This window comes from Rattus norvegicus, chromosome 2 (assembly GCF_021556685.1).
Source record: "Rattus norvegicus strain SHRSP/BbbUtx chromosome 2, alternate assembly SHRSP_T2T, whole genome shotgun sequence".
Taxonomy (NCBI): Eukaryota; Metazoa; Chordata; class Mammalia; order Rodentia; family Muridae; genus Rattus; species Rattus norvegicus.
The window spans coordinates 113,395,097-113,415,487 of NC_141535.1; the positions used below are offsets into that span (position 1 = coordinate 113,395,097).

Sequence of the window (20,391 nt, forward strand, 5' to 3'; positions counted from 1 at the left end):
AACTCTCTCTATAGGTCCTAGGAGATGTTCATTTCACAGACAAGGGAAGGAAAGCAAGAAGCTAAACGCTACAAGGTCACAGATTGAAAATCCTTGTAGGTCTTCAGAAACCTCAAATCCATGAAATGCTGTGGACTCTAAAATGAGCTTCATCTGTTTGAGCTTCTGGTCTTGTCTTCTTTGAGAGCTGAGAGAGAAATCTCCCCAGCCCTTGTTTTCAGTAACGTTGAGATAGGGGAAGACAGTTAAAAGTACCAAGGCCTCTTTAAGGATGTGTGTATTGGGAGTAAGGGGTAGGTTCCAAGGGGCAGGAAGCAGGCCTAGCTGGGTAGCTGAATCCAGGAGATGTGGAGCTGCTGGCAGAAGTCATCCCAAACAGCGACACTGCAGAGTCCTACCCCACCCTGCTTTCCCAGGGCATAGAACTGCCCGCAGGGGCTCCTCTGCTCCCAGCAGTGGAAGAGATAGGAGGCTGGAGGCCGCACCTGGAAGTTCAGGAAGGCGGGTGAGGTGTAGTGAGTGACAGACCCGGGGAGGGGGTGGGGGGAGTGATGCTAGGACTCAGTAATGGAAGGGGCTGGGTTAGCCACGTGATGACAAGGAGGCGGAGATAGGCAAGCTGGAGAGCAGACTGGCAGGCGCGGGAGGGGTGCGGAGGGGTTTCGATCTGAATAATTGAGGAGCGATTCAGCAGCAGCCGCTGCCTCCTGCCTTCCTTTATCACCACCACCGCCTCCATCTCAGCTGTAAGTGCAGACCGCCGGACATTAGCATCCAATCCAGACCATCACCTCCAGCCCCTCTGGTGAGTGGATGCCCCCTTCACCACAGTCTGTGCCCCCTCTGCGGCCCCTCTCTTCCCAGCCGGACCCCCGCGACTGTGATGAACCACGGAGCTCCAGACACCCGCAGGCAGGAAGCGGGAACATGGCGCGGAGGTTGAGGGCGACCTACGGGAAGGGGATCCCTGGAAAAAAGAAGGAGCGAGGTCAGGGTCGCGCGGGCTCCCGCTGGGAATGGGGCCCCGGTAACGTCCGCGATGTAGGGACGCGCGGGAGCTGGCAGGTGGAGCGCGGGCTGGCGCAGCCTCCGCCGCGGCGGGAGCTCGAGGCTAAGATGCTGGGAGCAGTGTGGCCTCCCGGGTCTCCGCAGTCGCGGGGCCCATCCTGTCCTCCAAGCCTATGCATGCACCTGATGGGGCAACTGGGCTCTCGGTCTGGGACTGAGCCCTTGGAAAAAGGAGAGGTGTTTTCCGGGCTGCAGTCCCAGAGGAAGGCGGGGACATCAATCTGTCCTTTTTACCAGAGCAAAACTCTTCAAAGGGACTACAGGAGAGCCCGGCGCCCCGACTAGGCTGGTGCGCCACGAGGGGCATCTGTCCCCGGCCAACCGGGAGACTGTGCGGCGAGGAGGATGTGACGGGAGAGGTATCCGGGTAGGTTCCTGCCTAGAGCCCGAGGCTCTCGAGAGGACTCTTAGCCCGCACTGCTTCGCCTCTTTAGCATGGTCTTTTCCCCAGCCCCAAAGTAATTCAATTTCCCACGAATTCTGAGGGCCAGAGTAGGGTGCCGTGGCCCCGAGCCTCCTGTCTCCACTGAGTCACCCCTCCTCCCCCGCCAAGTGTGCATTTTACATCACGATCAAACAGTAAGGTAGAAGCTGTCAAATGACTGACAGAGAAAAGATGAGGGAAGGTGGGAACAGCACGGCTGTCTCCTGTTCTTGGTAGTGATTCCGCTACGTGTAAAACTCGGTTCATTGAGAGCTTGAGACCAGAGGCTCAAAGGATGTTCGCATGGGTGGCAGAGGCAGTGACTGGCCAGAGTAGCTAAGGGTTGAGAGGATAACCTGCCTCCCTCCGGGCTGAGAGAGCAGGGGAGCCAAAGACCAGATGCTGTGCCTCTGTCCGTGGTGCTGAAAGTTGTGTGCTGCGAGGTAAATATCTGGGTACTGGTGGCATCCGCGCTGGCTGGCCAGCTTTCCCTGCAAATGAGATCTAACACCAAAAGGGCATTGTCTCACGTTTACCAAGAAAACAAGCGAGGATCCTCTGCTTTCCCAGACTTTCTGTGGACATTCACAGCATGTCTGGGTAGAAAAAGAAGGGGGACCTGCCGTTCCAGGATATGGCTTAGATGATCTCTCATTCTGCCTGCTCTGAGCCGTCCAGTTCATAATGTGTTGAAAAGGCCGTTAAGGATGCTGTCCTGATAAACACTTCTGTAGCTTTTAGGAACCAGAGAACTGTAAGGCTACAGAAAAAAAAGTGAATTAACTAAAAAGGAGATGGATTGGGGCTTGGGTTATGACTTTTCTCTCTTTACACTTCTCTTACCACTGTGTGGATTTTGCATCCTCCAAACGCAAATTTTAATATGCGTAGGTTTGTTTCTTTAACTAGCATCCCATGGGTAAGATGAAAAAGGGGCTGAGGCAATGGTGGGGGGTTGGTAAGAGACTATTTACTGAGTACCTAAAGTCTGCTAGACAATGCCATCTCATTTAAACCTCACGCCAACCCTTAACGCAGATGGAAAATCTGAGGTTAGGGGTCTTGAATCCAGAAATTGCATTCACTCTGTGTTCTGCTTAGCTCCCATGTCCAAGTCACTTTGGTGATCTTATTCATGCATGTAACTTTCAGCAGCCGTGATGAGACGTGGAGATACAGTAAATGACAAGGGAGGGCTGCTTTCTCCTTCACACGCTCCATTCTCTCTCCAATCATTTCTTCTTTAATCTGCTCACCCACCCGCTGTCACTCACCCCCGCCCTGCCAACTGTCTTGTGCTTGCTACAACTGTTCACGCGACTTGAGCTCCAGGTTTACAGAAACAGGTTGGATGCTAAACCAGCAGGCTTTCCTGGAAGGACAAGAACCAGAAGAGTAGGACAGTGCGTCCGGGAACTCAGATATGCCTTCGTTCTAGATTTGTGCTGCTGTATTGGGGCTAGAATGGTGGTGAACGTGTATGTTCGGCAACACTGTTTTACAGAAAGCACAATGTGGGAACCCAGGGATCTCATTCTTCCCAGTCACTTAATTGAAGTTAGTATCTGCATCCTGCAAATGTGTTCCAGAGCCAGTACCCTTCTCACTCACCCACAGGGCCTAAAATGCTTATGCACAGTGCCTCTTGTCACCTTTCATGGGACATCAGTGTCACGACACAGCACAGATGCCTAACATATAGACAGTTATTTCTCTCACCTTTTCCTCTTCTGGTTCCACTCCAGTGTCTTCGGCCTCAGTGTCCCTGGAACACACAGTCAGTCTTTGGTGACATGTTTCCCATGAAGCAGTTCATAAACAGGGATGGTGCTGTGGCTGTCCTCAGTATTCCCTGGTTATCTAACCTTTCCCTGACCCAGTCCAACGGCACCATTTCCCCAAAACTGATGACACTAAGCGATTCTCCATGCTTCAAACGGACTTGAAAAGAGGCTCTAAAATAATCTAGGAAGAAATACAAATCACTAAATTGTGCCAGTGTTTATAAAATGCTTCCCACAGGTTAGTCACGATGCTAAGTCCTTTCATCTATTATTTCTTGGGGTCTCCCCAATTCTCCTAAGTACTGAGCTTCATCAGAGGTAGTCCTGAGGTTGCTGGCCACTCCAGCAGACTCTGACAGCTCATTCACTTCTCCTTGATTCTTTTAACAGCCTGTAGTAAAATCTCATCTTCATTCTTTGGATTCCTGTAGCCCTGGTGAGTAGACATTTTTACAGCGAATTGATGGTGCTGTCTTGCTCCAGTTTAGAAATTCAAATTCAATCCAAATGGCACTGAAATGCAAATGGATCCTCCATTTGTTGTTAGCCATTCCTCAGAGATCCCCAAATGTCTTCTTAATGCCATTGCCAACAATTTGCCTCAGCCCCTCCTGAGGCTTAGTTAAGGCATAACTCATATTACATTCACATTAAATAACCCCACAAACCTAAAGACGCCACTGGCGCTGTGTTCTGGGTCCTATGAGCCATAATCTTAAATCATATGGAACCTCTCTATCCAGTATGGTGGTCAAGAGCTACATAGACCCATTTAAAGTCACCCTGTAACTAAAATATTTATAAGTCAGTATCTCATATTTCAAGTGCTCATCGACCATAGGTGACAAGTAATTATCTTGTCAGAAGGTCTGTTAGAGAGCGCCACTTAGAAAGTTAGAAAGTGCAAAAACAAAAACAAAACAAATAAACAAAACCTCACAGCAACAAAGAACTAGGCATTGAGAGAAATTAATGATTTAAGACTCTCTTTGAAGCTTCTGACCAGAAAGGAGAAAAGAATACTTGTGCCTACTGTGTCTCTAGTCCCAAAGATGGGCAGAAGTCCAGCCAGCAAGGAGCTCCCTGTCAGCGGTGAGGAGCTGGTAACCTCAGGAGTTTGCTTCCCATAAACTCTGTGAATGGGGTGGGTGGTTTGGTTTGGTTTCCTGAGTTCCAAACTAGAAGTAACCTTACTCTTGTCCACAGTTCAAGCACATAGTCATGTGTGTCTGTCTTGTCTTAGCAAGCACGTTGTGATAAGCCGGGGAGTAATAGGGGGCTTAAACCAGGAGTACAGGTGCCAGTTGGTGCCATACACACCCTCCCTAGACTCCCTTCTCTCATCTGTAAAACATTCATGGGATTTCCATCACTGCCCCAGACAGTGTGGGAAGACTGAAGAACAGCGAGGCGAGAGTACTTTTAAGGCGCGTGGTTGAATACAATGGTTGATCATTACTTACAAATATGATAGAGCCAGTGCCCAAACAGGGTAGTTCAGGTGGAATGGCTTCTGCATGTATTTTAAATATTTAATAATAATAATAATAATAATAATAATAATAATAATACATTTCACCTTTACCTTTATTTTTGTTTAAAAAGCAGAATGTTGCATTTAAAATTTTGATTGTTAAAATTTCCCATTAGTTAAGTTCTATTAATAGAAACTGTGCATTGCTTATAGTTTAGTTTATTTGAACCTGAACATTTCCCTCTCAGGAAAAAAAATGTCATTAACTAAAGGGTCTTAGTGTCTCAAAGAAAACTGCTATGGTGTTAGAGATTCAGAAACAAAGAAGGGTTTTCCTCAGTGCAGACGGCGAGAAGGATTAATTTAAAAGAAACACTTTATTACTAATGAAATGAGCGTCAACCCATCTCACAAGTGTGAACAAAGATGACCCTATCTCATGCATTGATTAAACCAAAAGAAAGGTACAAATCTATTACTTCAACTGGATTCTTGAGGCTGCATTAAGTATCCTGGCCTTCAATAGGAGCATTTGTAATGTGATTCTCTAGTGAAATCTGTGTGGGTGGTCAGTAGAACTCAAGGATGCAGCTAGCATGGACCCCCAAGCCTAGCATCTATCCCTGTACTTTGTTTGATGCTATTCCTGCCTCAAGTAGGAGAGCTTTCATGTACAGCCACGGCCTGTTCCACATTTGATTCTTAGCCATTCTCCTCTTTCAACACTAGGCCAACAGGGAGCTCAGATAATGTACAAGATAAGCCTGCAGATGAAGTTCCCCCGGCAGATGACTGCTTTCTTTAAAAACATAGAATATTAATTCTTTGAGAATTTCACATACTCAGGCCACATACTGGATCATATTCACCGCCTTCCCCACACTCTTCCCCTCAACGCCTCTCAGAGATCTACCCACCACCCTACTCCTCCCTACTTTAATTCTTGATTACATTTGTTACAGCTGTTGTTCATCTTGAAGACTCGGGGAGTCCTTTTGATACTCCATCAGCAGAGCCCCTAAGAAATCAAAATGAGACTGCCTAAGAGGAATCAGACTCTCTGGCAAGACATTTTCTTTCTCAGCCATTTTGGTGTGACAAGGAGATGGGTGGTGACTTGCAAGATGCTCTGCCAGGGAAGCAGATCAGACAGACACACTCTTGGGTGGCGGCCAAGCCTTCATTCTCAGGCCTTCCTCACACATGAAACTACATCACTAAAGGAAAGATTATGCGAAAGGCAGATGACCCTGACCTAGTAAATCACCTTAGTTTAACCAATCGGCACCTTCGGTTGGAAGTCAACTATTTGCATAGTACAAATTGTTTGTTTTGTGGATGGGCCTAGGTTTTCAAAAAGCAGAAATGCTGTTACTCCGAGCTGAAATGAGCTCAATATTCCGTGTTTGTTAATTAATGGAATTCTCTGGGTTGTTTTTATATCGAAAGGACAGAGAATTGATGATTTAGTTCTGACACTGGCCTGTAGAGCATGCAGTCAATCAATAATCAATAATGTGGTCTTGTCCTGCCACAGACGCACAATGGCAAGGGTGCTTGAAGTCTTACAGTCTGGCACAGAAGCACTCAAAAGTACCTGCTGAATTCAGGATATCATTCATATGCTTACTGGCCATAGACTCAGCTGGTGAACCCTCTCTCAAGAAATGAGTATCTGGGGCTACCGAGGTGGCTGTGTGGTTAAGGGCACTTGGAGAGGACCTGAGCTTAGGTCACAGCCAAATAGTGCCTCACAACCAAACTTAACTCCAGTTCCGAGGAACGCGACTCCCTTTTTCTGACCTCTGCAGACACACACATGGCACACAGACAGACATGTAGGCAAGATGCTCATGTGCATAAAGTAAAATTACTCTTTTAAAAAAAGAAATGAATATTTCCTAAGCTAAAGAGAAGGTTCAGAGAATAGGTAAAGTATTTGCTGTGCAAACACGAAAGCCAGAATCTGGATCCTGAGAACCTATATAGAAGCCAAGCGTGATGGCTTCTGCCTGCAACCCCAGAGCTGGAGGACAGGGATGAAGAGAGATCCACAGAGCTTGCTGACCAGCTAATCTGACCAATCAGTGAATTCCAAATTCAGTAGAGAACAAGAGAGAAAGATACCCCACATCAACCTGGCCTCTACCCATGTGTGCACCCTCATACACACATGCACATGCATGCATGCACAACAAACACACACCACAACCACACGTTGCACATGCATGCATGCATAGCACACACACACACACACACACACACACACACACACACCCCACAACCACAAACAAACACACACAGAAGAAACAAAAAAATGGATGTTTTCATGGTATAAGCTTTTAACAAATAAAACAGGACACAAACCTAGACAAACCTAGAACACCACAATTTATTCTGATATTCCCAGTGCCTCAGTGAGTCGCAGGAAGTAATACTAGCCAAGATAGTCTAGTCCTAAGAATTATGTCATGCTGACACCATCAAAGGACAGGGAACACGTCAGCTGCCGGGTCTTAGATTTCACTGGGCTGAGGCAACTCCATAAGCTCTAAGCTTAGATTGAGTTGTGTGTCTTCTTCTATTTTCTTGTCGCTTTTGCACTTTAACTTGTCATTTTCTTGACAGGATTTGGTCAGCTTTCATGGTAGTGACATTAATTATGGGAGAGCCCTAGGGTCTGATGGCTCGCAGACGGGTACTTTTTCCTGGAATAACCAGGTCTGCTTTTAAGGGTGTTTACTGGGAGGGAGGGAGGGAGGGAGGGAGGGAGACACAGAGAGAGACACAGAGAGAGACACAGAGACACAGAGAGAGACACAGAGAGACAGAGACAGACAGAGACAAAGACAGACAGAGACAGAGACACAGAGAGAGAGATAATTCAGTACAGCTCATCAATAAACAAATGCTTAGAATTAATTGATTCTTGTTTGTCAAAGGCAAAATTTTCCTACCCAATAAGCCAACTTACAAGTGAGCAGGCTGGTCTCCACAGCCCTTTCATTGTTTGAAATGTTTTTCCCCTTTGTTTCTTCTGTTTTATCAGTGAGAAAAAAAAACTGGACCCAGGCATTGAGCATTCTGCAGATAAAATGGTCTTCCTAATTTGTCTTCACTGATGGTTTATTAGAGATCTAGTCTCTACCAAATATTGTTATACTGCTATGTTGTAACCACTACATAATCCATCTCTCTTACTTTATGCCCACAGAAATCTAAGCTGAGCATAGTCATCCAAGTTAGTGGCAAAGGGCTCCTTTCTCTCCAATCACTGCATCTCTAAACATCATGCATCTTTCTGTTACCCATGACAGCTCGGTTAGGCAGCAAGTTTAAGTCCTTCTACCAAACTCTTTTACCAAAGTAGAAAGTGGAAGGACTGGAGTGCCTCTCTCTCTCTCTCTCTCTCCCTCTCTCTCTCTCTCTCTCTCTCTCTCTCTCTCTCTCTCTCTCTCTCTCTGTGTGTGTGTGTGTGTGTGTGTGTGTGTGTGTGTGTGTGTGTGTTCCAACTTAGTAAAGTAGCCCCAGGACTCACCAGCAAGTTGATTAGCTATTGCATAGGCCAGCTTCTGTCTGTGTGGGTTTAGTTAATTTGGGATGTGAAATGGTCTGTGAATCTAAAGACCTGGTTTCCTTCTCAACTTCCAAGTGTACAACATTTGAGCCAGCATCACTTAAGGTTTCTTTATCTTCTGGGGAAATGGTTCAGTCACAGAGGGGTTTGCCAGGCAGGCATGAGACCCTGAGTTCAATCCTTAGAACCTACATAAAAGTGGAGTGTAGTGACGTGTACTTGTAGTCCCAGTGCTGGGGAGGCAGAGGCATGCAGACCAATCCCTTGAGCTCACTAGACAGCCAGCCCAGAGGCTATCTGAGAAAATAGGGTCAAGAGGGACTGAGGAAAAAATCCTGGGTTTGACCTCTGACACACACACACACACACACACACACACACACACAAACACACACTCACATTCACGCAAACACACATACTCACACTCACGCAAACACACATACTCACACACACGCATACAAACACACTAGGATCCTCAATGCAATTAGAGTTGAGAAAATCTTAGATGGAAACTTGCTAGTCCAGAAAATTGTGCTTGTGTGGGAGGATTCCTGGTTTCTTCTAAAAGCAATGGTTCTCAGCCTGAGCAGCACCACCTCGATAGCAGGCGTTTTTCATTTTCATGGACACTGTCTTAGTCACTGCTCTATTGCTGTGAAGAGACATGGCCATGCCAACTCTTATGAGAGAAAGCATTCCACTGGCAGCAGGCTTCCAGTTTCAGAGGTCAAGTCCATTGTCATCATGGTGCAGAGTGTGGTGGCAGGCAGGCAGGCATGGTGCCAGAGAAGCAGTGGAGAGCTACATCCAGAGAACAGACAGACAGACAGACAGAAGCAAACAGGCAAACAGACAGACAAACACTGAGCCTGACATGAGTTTTGAAGCCTCAAAGCCCATCCCCAGTGGCAAGCTTCCCCCAACAAAGACACACCTCCTAATCCTTTTCAAATAGTGCCACTCTCTGGTGACTAAGCGTTCAAATATATGAGCCTATGGGGGTCGTTCTTATTCAAACCACCACAGACACGGAGGAGAGAGCATGTACTGAGTACACTGGCCAAAACAAGCCTTCAAAATAAGGCTTGTTCCATGCAAATGCTAGACATGCTCTCCTCCACGACAAACGCTGCTCTAAACTGTGTCCTGCTCTTGGTTCCTAATCATCAATTGGTACAGAGAGAATTTACTCTTGCTCGCCTCCCTGAGGTGAAATACACTTTGTGTGAGATATGAAACAACTCAGAAGCTTTACCAGGCTCCTACAGATTTTATTAAGAAGCTTAAAAAAAAACTGGGTCAAAAATCAGTGTTTTAAAATCATCCTTAGGGCTCAGTGGGTACAGGAACCTGCCACCAACCATGACAATCCTAGGGACCCGCATCATGAAAGGAGAGAGCTGGATCCTAAAGTTGTCCTCTGGAGTCTACGCACATGGCATGACATGTGTGAACTTGAACATACCTGAGTACATACATGCACATACACGCACAAATTAAATAAATGTAACAGAAATTTTATTTAAAAATAATAACAAACCAGCTTCTAAAAGCTTCTACAAGAAGCCCTCTCCAGTTTCAGTAGGGCCAGAGTATTAATAAGTCAGCATGATGTGAAGCCCAAAGGAAAGATTTGGATTTAGGACCCAAAATAGTAGGTCATGTTTCTGAACAGTGCCCTCCATACGGTTTGTTGGTTTATGGCTTTTCTTTATGATGCATGGAGTTATCTAGAAACCCAAAGCTTAGACCCCCTTCCCAGCAAATACCGGTAGCAGTCTGACAGTGGGAGGGGCGTGAACGTCAGCCGTGGCATATACGGCACACCATATGCTACAACATGCTGTGGAGGAATGTCTGAAGAGACCAGAGATTCTCCAGGGTTAAGTGAGGAAGGAGGAAGGCTGCTGAGGAAATTCGAACAACAGACGTGCTAGCCATGCAAACAGGAATGACACACACAAGGACCGAGGTGTGGCCCTGGGAATGGCAGGAGTCTGGAGAGATTTGACTGCAGTGGGGGTGGGACTGTTCGTGTAGCCTGGAGATTATCCTTTGAACAGAGTGTTTTCAATGGTGTTTTAGGCAAACCACTGGAGCCAAGTCTAGTTTGTGGCATTCAGCAGAGTCAGAATCTAACCCTAGAACTAGAAGATATTTCAGAAATCATCCCAGCTATCTCCTCTCCCACTTCACAGCTATAAGATACTAAGCTTCAGAGACACTGAGTTGTCCAAGGTCAGCCTCAAGTTCACACCAGTGTCAAGACTTCAAGTCAGTGTTCTCTGCACTCTGCCTGCTCTGCCATGCCGTCAGGAACCACCTGAACATAGTCCAGTGACACGGAGACTGATTTTAAACACCAAAGAGTCTATATGTTTTCTGTTGCTTATTACTAAGATAAGATTCTTCCCTACAGCCTGGTAAGGATGGGGTCTCTGGCTGTGCCCACATGAGTGCATCCTCTTCAGACGTGCATCCTCCCTCAGAAGGGCACACTGGTGCACTAGCATGCTTCTCAGCCCCCACCTCACACGTCCTCCCTTGCCTCCTCGCTTCAGACCGGCAGGGATTACAGAGACATAGCCTGAACAGAAGGGATCTTAATCTCCAGTGATTCTGTCTGTGCTTGTGTATCACAGCCCATTTTCTACATGAGAGAGCCTTCAGAAAGATGATGCAGCCTGTGGCTGAACGCATCAGATGCAGAATTGCAGATCCCAGAGCTCTGATGAGATCTGTGGTACAGTTCAGTTCCTCACCTTGCATCAACATAATTCTAATAATTTATCCAAGTTTATAGTGTAAGATTTCTTGTCTCAGTCAAATCAATCTGAATATTTGAGATTCTGAGATCATCTGTTTCTTACCTTTCTTGTCTTGCTATTTTTCTTTCATCTTTAAGACAACTCACATCTGGTACAAATTATCTAAGCTAACGAACTCGCTTTCTAAGAGTAAGAACCTGGACCCAGAGAAGGAAAGCCACTTGCCCACTTTTGCGTGGTTAAAGCAGGATTACAGTTAGAACCGTACTCTGCCAGGATGAGCATATTTTCCTCCATAACAAACTGCTTTTGCCAGGTCGAGTCTCAAAAGTCCCTTCCCTCTCGTTACCCAGCCCTCCCAGAGTAAACCCAGATACCTGTCTACATGGTGTCCACGGGTTCGTGTCAAAACCTTGTCAAAAGTTGCTACAGCTTCCTCTCCACCATTCAGTACCAGTTCATACATCCCATAAAAAAAGCTAGCTAAGAAAACACTTAGAAAGCTTTCTGGTGCAGGAAATACATAAAGTCATCGTTCTGACAATGACACCACAAGGAAATAGTAAACGCACAGAGACAGAGGCCAGGATCTCTGCAAATCCTGCAGATTTCCACCCACCATTCAAAGTAAGGTGATTAGAGAGTCAAAAGGCAGGCAGTAGAGTAACATGCAGAAACCAAGAAAGAGAAACAATACAACTCCAGATGCTTCTCTTCCTTGGAAGCAAGGTATTTTCCCTGAGTTAACCAGTATAATGTATTTCATATTGTATGTACAAATGTATGCTGATAAAATTTTTCTGACCCGTGGCACTATTTTGTCTAAATTGCTTCTGAGGAATCATTTAGAGGTAAAACTTAGATTGTGTTTCAGTAAAGATTACACTGAGAAGAAGCCAGGTCACTGGCATGAACATTTGCAAGTGAAGATGTGTGGACAGAGGAGTAGACTATGGGACACGCTGTGACACACCAAGGCTTTCAAAACAGGTGTTTTCTATGCTTTGTTTTGCTTTATCTTGTTGTTCATTCATTTTGTTTTGGGAGGGAGGTTGCAAGGACAGAGAGTGAGTATGAGGAGATGGGGAGATGAGGTGGGACTGGGGTGTTATGATGTGAAACTCACAAATAAGCAATAAAATTTGAAGAAAAGAGAGAAGAGAAGAGAAGAGAAGAGAAGAGAAGAGAAGAGAAGAGAAGAGAAGAGAAGAGGTCAGGGAGAGGGGTAAGAATTAAAAAAAATAGCTTTCAAGGCAGGGCTTTGTAGGGCTTTATTTTCTCTCATAAACCTATTGTGTACAAAAACTTGTCTTGATCAGTTCTGCCAACACCGATCTCCCAGAACAGAACCAAGAGATGCTTGCCAAGTCCCCAGAGGCTGACTTGCATACACAAGGTGCTGATCTCACCATGTGTGGGGTGACGTCATAGCCTAACCCTGCCGTAGAAACCTCAGAATTCATGGAGCTCCGTGGATAATCATGAAGAGGCTGGGTGCTTCCTGTGAGAGAGCTATCGTTTGCACTCTGTGCTGAGTCTGTGTCTCTCACTTCAGAAGATATTATGATCTGGCCTTGCTGTGAGCAAACCAGCAGATAGCTTGTCCTAGCCAGACACCTCCACTCAGGACCTTGACATTTGAAATTTAATATGGAAAACAGTCCTAGGCTGATAACTCCTTTTCAAAGTGCAGATGAAATTGGCTCTCATGTGGGTTCGGTTTTTGGTTGGTTGGTTGGTTGGTTGGTTGGTTGGTTGGTTGTTTGTTTGTTTGTTTGTTTTTAACCAGACAACTCCATTGCTTCTCAAACAGGCCAAATAACCTGACTTTCTGACTGCCTTTGCTATCCTGTGCTGACCAGCTATCCTGGCCCCAAACAGGAATAAACTATGCAGACAGTCTGGGATTGATTTTAGATTCTGTCCAAGTCACAAAGCTTTTGACACACTTCCCAGCATCCTAAGGCAGAGAAGGAAAATATCTGAATGAGTATAAGCCGCCGTGCCAGAAATAAATTCTTAATATAGACAACTAGAATATGCCACTATAGAGATCAGCCATCAAAATAGAAGCGAGACATTTTTCCTTCAGTGTAAGCTTAGCATATGTGTACTCTGTCCTCGCCTAAGCGCAGTCCCACCATCAGTTATAAGTGAAGACTATTGTGCTATCCCGGTGCCTGCAAGTCTGGTGCTTTGGGAGGTTAGGGCAGGAAGATTATGAATTAGAAGTCAGCCTGTGTTTCAGAGCAAAACCTTAACTCAAAAAAATAAGTAAGTAAAAAACCCCATTGGACAGCGGAACGTTGTGATGTCATCTCTTCATGCACCCAGCTCCATTTACACGCACTTGGTTCATCTCTGAATTAGGTGTTGCTGTTTCCCTTCACAAAAAAGTGTCGGAATTTAAATGAGTCTCACAGCAGTGAGTTAGGGTTGAATGTGTTATCACATAGCACAGCCCCATCCCCACCCCCACCCCTCCCATCCCGGGGGGGTTTTGAATTCTCACTGAAGCAGATCTCTCCTATCTCAGCTCTCAGCTCACCCGTGGATACCAGCAGTAAGAGTAACTAACGAGCTTACCACTACCTTAGCAGCAGAGAACTGGACCCAGGTTTGCAAAGATTCGGTTTGAAACTTTAGATAAGTTGCACAGTTTCTAAGACTCAAGTCACTTCATCTCAGGGGAAACGATCTCTTCGTTCATTCACTTACTTATTCATCCAACAAATGTGCTTTAAAAATGAAACTACCAGTGAGGACAAACTGCTGATAAAATGGGAGCCACAAGCCATGACATTTTTGTTGAAATAAAAAAATAATGCGAAATCCCAGCCCTCTGGGATCTGCGGAGGAGGATATTCACAATTAGTGCTTTGGGGATGGTGTCTTAATTGGGGAGGTGCTTCGAATTCTTCTTGTGTAACTGCCAGGGAAACAAGTCAGAACTTAGGAAAAGCAGAGACTTGGAGCTCAAGATTCTCACAAGTAGGATTTGTGGAAAAGAGATTTTTCTCTAAGCTATCTAGTACATGGTGTATCTTTAGACTCAATTTAATAATTCTAGAAGCTCAGGATATATTTCTATATGCCAGGGACTCATTTCTTACAGGCAAAACAAAACCACGGCACAGAAATGAAAGCTGGTAGGAGATGGAGGCAGACGGGGCACTGAAGGAAACTGGGAACGTGGGATTTGAATGGCCATTTTGTTTCATTTATGAGAACTGTGGTGTTTCCTTATCTGGTAGAGTATACTGTCAAGAAAATATTGAGTGAGTGTCTTCATTTCATTACCCGTTTCTGTGATAAAATACTCTGACGAAAGCAACTTCAGAGAGGACTGGTTTGTTGTGGTTCATGGTTGGGATTACAGCCCACCATGGCGGGGATGACACGGCGTCTGGAGCTTGAGGAAACTGCTCATATTAAGAGAGGCAGAGACGTAGCAATGCCTGCTTGTTCACCCTCTTCACTGTATGCACTCCAGGATTCCTCTATCAGGGAATCAATGGTTTCCACGGAGTAACATGGGTCTTCCACATCAATGAAATCCCCACAAGCATGCCCAGAGGCCCATCTCCCAAGACTTCCCAGGTTCTGTCGAGTTGACAATTAGCGCGAACCATCAATGCAAAGAGTAAAAAAAACAAATCAACAAGAAAAGAAGAGGGGAGAAATTATCTTCTTTTTGCAGGGCCTTTCTATATAGGGAAGACAGGGCTGGGATCATCTGCTTGTAATTCCCCGAGTCGAAGCTTGGTCAGTATCTTGGACAAGTTCATGGAAATAAATGAGTAAATGGCCAGCCCTTCTCAGTAGCAAATCATTCCATTAGTCGCCAATTTCCAGTAATCAGTTGTGGAGCAACCATCACGAAGCCATTAACTAATAGATTTTCCCTAACCATGCCTGGAGGCCTAATTTGCACACAAGAGCCACATTTGGACTTGCAGGGTAATTTTCTCTTCAGGCAAGGCACATCAAAGCTTTTCCTTCATAAGACCAAAACCGAACCAAAATCAAAAGGAATCCACCGTCAACAGAAAATAAGGTAATTTCCAGCCTAAACTCACAGCTCAGTGCTCACATAGGGCCAGGTTCTTGTTAAGGTGTCAGATAAAATACAACCTCACAGGCTGTTTAAGATAGAGCTTGTTGCATGATCATCTGATTGACTCACTTTAAATGCTAAAGCAAAATTCAAGATATTTCATTTCCTTTTAAAAAGACTTATTTCATTTTTAATGGTGTGCGTGTGTGTGTGTGTGTGTGTGTGTGTGTGTGTGTGTGTGTGTGCGCATTACAGGCAGTTGTGACGTACTCTACACAGGCTCTTGGAGCAGAACTCTCACAGATGGTCTTCTGTGAGAGTCGTACATGCTCTTAAACACTGGGCCATCCCTCCAGGCTTCTGCTTTATTTTTAAACAAACCACAGTGCAAAACTTGTTTTGCTTGGGGGTCAGCTGCTTGCAATTATTATCATTAATTATTATTATTATTTAGATAATTGTTTCATGGCAAGCTTCATGACTCTGAGACTAATAAAACTCACATCTGCTGGTCATTGAGTTCTGACAGAGGTGATGAGTCTAGAACACCTGCAGTGGGGTCACCAGGGAGGGATCATAATTGGAGGGTGACGGAAGACTTTAATAAGACTGGATGAGCTACAACTTGAAGGGAAGGAGAGGAGAAAGCCCAGGAATGGTCAAGTCAACTGAAAATTGTGTAAGAGACAGACCATTGCTCGGCTTGTAGGAACCAGGGGCTCTGTATCTATGTTAGATAATAGTGGACCATTTACCCCCATGTTTGGAAAGAGCCTCAAGACCGTCAGAAAGCTAAAGGGAGCGTGCTGTTTCCCTCCTCTACCTTATAAGAAGGCCCCCTTTCTCTCTCATCTCAGGAGCCATTTTACTTACAAAGGGATTGGGGAAAATGAACAGAGCTGCAGAGAGGGAGAAAAACCAGATGAGCTCAGCATACCTAGAACCAAGAAAATTCCAAAATGGTGGATTTGGGTAGTGGTTCCATCCTAGCCATCCAGTGACAAGAGCCTGGCCTCACAGACTACAGCACCCATTGTCCTTCTGGTCCTCTGATCCTCATCTGTATGACAGGAGGGCATCCTCACGTTGTAGTTGTTTCCTTCTTGGAAGCAGTCTATTACTAACGTAAAGATACACTTCCCTGATTATGTTCCATTCAGCTCTGTTTCAACGTGGGCCCAAGCCTCTGGGGACTAGTTTTCCTCATTTTCTGTTCTGCCCTCCACTTCTTGGTTTTTTCACATTACTTTCCCACTGTGGCATTTTCCTCCTTTTGATGGTTTTCTTCATTTTTCTATCAAGAGCAGGGAGGAGGCTGCTTCTTCAAATCAAGAAGCTGAGGACTGTGTTATCCACAGGACAAAGAGGCATGAAAGACAAGCCAAAAATCTCTTCCCCACACCATTCAGTGGGAGACACCAACCTTGTACTAGCAAGGGAAAGCATTCTTTCCTCCCTACTGACTTAATTTTTAAAATGCTCTCTTTCTTTAGCAAGCTTTGGGCTCCCAGATAGTCTGTAAAATTTTCCTCAGTCCCTAGGATCCTATAATCCTAGTTATATTGTTGTTCTCTTTTCCTTGGAAAAGAGGGTAATGATTTATATAAGTCTATTCTAACTGTGCTTGGAAATAGTCACCGTACACACACTCACATGCACACACAAGTTTCTAGCCTTCTTTCTGCAATGGCCCTGTCTAACTTTGACCTGACTGAAGGTCAGAATAACCATGGCTGCCTCATTCTCAAGAACAGCCAGACTGATTGGTCAATGGCATCTTCTCCTGAGCCACAAGTGCACTGGAGTGCCCTCCCGTTCCTGCCTTGCTCATCTTCCCCGGAGCTGAGCAGGGTCTCCCCAGCCTACTCTTCTCTATCTTACTCCCAGCCCCACTCTCTACACAGTGCATGGATACCTCCATTCCTTCTTATGACAGCCCAGTTCTCTCTCCTCCTGCCCATAACAAGGCTATAGGCTTCCTCTCAACAATCTAAGATTCTGTGAGAAGAAACAGACCATAAAGTTGAAAGATATCCTTAAAGTAAATAAAGAATTCCGCGTGGTTCCTGAGCTAGGTCAATGGAAACCTGAATCTTCAAACAGTCTGCAGCTGGGGAGATGAGGAAAGTGAGCATTACTGAGGAAGTACTTGGCAAAGTACAGGATACATTAACATTAAGGTCAACCGACCGCCCAGAACAACAACAGTATCAGGTCAACCAACCACCCAGAACAACACCGGTTTCAGTGCCTGTCCTTGGTTGATTCTATCGCTGAGATACAATACCCGAAAAAAATCAACTTAGGGGAGCAAAGGTTTATTTCAGCTCATAATTCTAGATTGTGGTCCATCACAACAGGGAAGTCACAGGCACTTTATGACATCAGGCCATACCACTTCCACGGTCAAGAGCAGAGAGAGTCAGTGCACTCATGCTTGGTGTTCAGCTAGCTTTCTCTCCTCTTACAAGGTCTAGGGCCCCAAACCAAGGAATGGTGCTGCTCTTAGACATCAAGATATCCTGAACATCAACTAGCAATCAAGACAATACCCCACAGACCCAGCCACGCTGATCTAGACACGCACTCATTAAAATTCACTTCCCAGAGTCTCTAGGTTGTGTTAAGTAGACAATTAAACTGACCAATCAGTGTCTTGATCTAGAATGTACCAGGCATTTCATACCATTAACAGGAATTTTGACAATGATCCTCAATGTTAAGGCAAGAAAACTATGACTTAAACAAACAAACAAACAAAAAAGATCTGTAAACAGATAGGCAAGGGAGAACTGACTTCAAAAACTTAATAGGACTAAAACACGAGCAACATAAAACAAGACTAAAACCAGTAAATTCTGCCTCTGGAATTCTGGGACCACTGCCTGTAACTAGCAGTGTGACGCACTGGGTTTCTGGTTCCTTGCCTGTAAAATGAGATCACCAGCCCTGACCCCACACACATCACATCGTTTCTGTTTCTGTTTCCTGTGTATGAAATGAGATTACCAAATTTAATTATTCCTTTCAGAGCGTGTGGTCCATTTGTCATATGCCTCCTCCACAGGGCCAGCACCCCTCCTCAACAACCAGATTTCTATATAGGAGAGGGCACTGCACACTGTGGGAAATGTCTCAGAAATAATTCTGCTCTCCAAAGAGAACCTGTCGTTCCTATGGCTGTGATTACACACCGCTCAGGCTGGCTTACAGAGCACTCATGGCTGTTTATCCCCCTGCCACTCAATGGCACTCTGACGACATTTGAGAGGGGAGGGGTGTGCTAAATACTGTCACTCATGTGTGTAAACATCATGAACTCACACAAACCTTTTTCACAGGAACCTGTTATAAGGCCATATAGATGTTAGATTGGGCTGATCATCAATAGTCAGGGATTCTTCACTTAATAAAGGGAATCACCCAGATTCCTACTCATCCTGTGCTCATTGTCTTCTTATGGAGACAGCTATCAGAGCTAATGCACTGGAAATGGCCCTGGTAAATGCAGCTGAAAACCAGGGACAGCAGCATTAAATATAATGCAAAAATACGACGATCTATTTGCAAAAGCTTGCATTATTCACAGACTCAGAAACAGTGTTTGTTGAACTAATGCAAGCACATCTTCTATGCAGCAAAAGGCCCCCAGTACAAATCTATTCAAAACACAGAGTGGCAAGAGAGAGCAGGGAGGTAGAAACAAGATGTCAAAGTGAGCATTCGGCTTACAGAAGCATCAACGTGGTGTGATGCCTTAAAATGGAACAGCGCTGAGAGAAGAAAGAACGAGATCTGATAGAACACTTTGCATTAAACAATCAAAACGTAAGTTCCCTCTAAGCCACCTAGAGTATCAGCATGGCCTGACATGTCTCTCAGGCTCACCTTAGCACTACCCACAACAACCAAGAGTAGAAACAACCTAAGTTGCCCCAAATAGTTCCACTGGCTGAGGAATGACACAGAAAATGTGGTCCAGACACAGCTGAGAATCCTCCATTCACGAGAGGTGTGAGATCCTGCCACCTGCATCAATGTGGCTTGCACTGGAGGTCACTGCGTGAGATGGAAGAAGTCAGATACAGAACCACGAGTCCTATATGCTCACACTCGTATAGAGACTCTTAAAACATGGATCTCAGGAAAATAATCTACGAAGCTGAATGTCAGAGGGTAGTGGCCAGAAGCGGGGGGAGGCCATACAGAGGAAAGACAGAAGACGTCGAGCAAGGGGTGTGAAGTTACAGTTAAAAGGAAGAATTTGTGGGTCTCTGCATCTGCTTCCATCACCTGCTGGGTGGAGCCTCTCAGAGAACAATTATGGTAGGCTCCTGTCTGCAAGCATAACAGAATATCGTCAATACTATCGGGGGGTGGGCTCCCTCTTGTGGGATGAATCTCAAAGGTTGGTGTCCCCATCTCTACATTGGAGGTCTTGCCAATGACAGGAGGTGGTCATTTCATGTGTCCTGTTACTAGGAGTCTTAACTAGGGTCCCCCTCATAGATTCCTAAAGAGTTCCCCCTGTCCTGGGTCTCTAGTTCATCCCAGAGATGCCACCGGTCCAATTAAGGACAACCTCAGGGAATCATGTGGAAGACAGGGAGGAAGGAATGAAGGAGCCAGAGAGGTCAAGGACACCATGAAAAAACCTACAGAGTCAACTAACCTGGACCAACGAGTGCTCACAGAGGCTGAACCACCAACTAAAGAGCATGCATGGGCCCTCAGCACATATGTAACAGATATGTAGCTTGGTCTCCGTGTGAGATCCCTGGCAGCAGGAGCAGGGGCTGTCTCTGACTCTGAGGCCTGCCTTTGGACCTTTCCCCCTAACTGGGCTGCCTTGTCTACCCTCGAAGATGCAACAAGTCCTATGGCAACGTGATATGCTAATGGAGGCTGATAGCCATGGGAGGGCAAGACAAGGGTAAGAATTCCTGCCAGGCTGTTGAGCAGTAAGACGGTTAGAGACAGCAATGCACTGACTGCACATTTCGGGAAACCGAGGAAGGAGCCAGTGAGACAGCTAAATGGGTAGAGGTGCTTGCCACCAATTCTCATGACCTGGGTTTAATTCCTAGAACCCACTGGATGGAAGAAGAGAACTGACTCCCTTAAGTTTTCCTCTGACACATAAACCATAGCCTACACACATACATACACACACATAATAAAGAGAGAAAGAAAGAAGAAATTTAAGTAAAAACTAGGAGAAAATTTCGAACATTTTTAC

The 20,391-nt window shown here is 45.5% G+C and overlaps 1 protein-coding gene across 1 annotated transcript in view; it reads left to right on the forward strand.

The window, feature by feature from the left end:
• The first annotated feature begins 471 nt into the window (after positions 1–471).
• Slc7a14 (solute carrier family 7, member 14) overlaps positions 472–20,391 on the forward strand; it is a 105,861-nt gene continuing 85,941 nt past the window's right edge. Inside the window, 1 exon segment of the mRNA NM_001438269.1 lies at positions 472–805. The gene's annotated coding sequence lies outside the window, so the exon portion shown is untranslated.